Raw genomic sequence first — 616 nt, 5'->3', positions numbered from 1 at the left:
AAGTGTGAGAGGAATTCGGCAACTTTCCCTACTGCAGTACATGATTACTCATTCCTTTCAGGCATTCAGGTGAAAAATCTGGAGTCAACCTTTACTCCTTCTCTTATGTTCGTACCTCATATCTAGTTTACAGAAATCCTGTGGCTCCACCTAAAAAAAAGCCGCCAGAAACCAATCCCGTTTTATTACCTCCAAGGCTACTCCTGGACTAAGACATCATAATATCTCACCTTGATTATTGTAATACTTCTTTTTTTTTGAGAAGGAGTCTCGCTCTGTCGCCCAGGCTGGAGTGCAGTGGCACAATCTCGGCTCACTGCAACCTCCGCCTCCTGGGTTCAAGCTGGTCTCCCAGCTTCCTCCCTTACTTACCACCCACCTTACGGTCTATTCTCAACATAGGAGCCAATATGATTATTTCAAAAGTTAAGTCACATCAGGCTACGTTTCTTCTGAAAACCTTTCCATATAGCTCCCAGTCAAGTCTCTTACAAAAAAGCTTTATGATCCTAAGCTTTTAGCTCCCTCACCAGCCTTTCTCCTGCTTTTACCCTCTGACCTGATTTCTGTCTACCTGTTGGGAATGCTCTTCCTCCATGTATGTATCTGCATACTA

The sequence above is a fragment of the Pan paniscus genome, chromosome 5 (genome assembly GCF_029289425.2).
Source record: "Pan paniscus chromosome 5, NHGRI_mPanPan1-v2.0_pri, whole genome shotgun sequence".
NCBI lineage: Eukaryota > Metazoa > Chordata > Mammalia > Primates > Hominidae > Pan > Pan paniscus.
The sequence above is the reverse complement of the archived record's forward strand: the minus strand, read 5'-3'. Positions refer to the sequence as shown.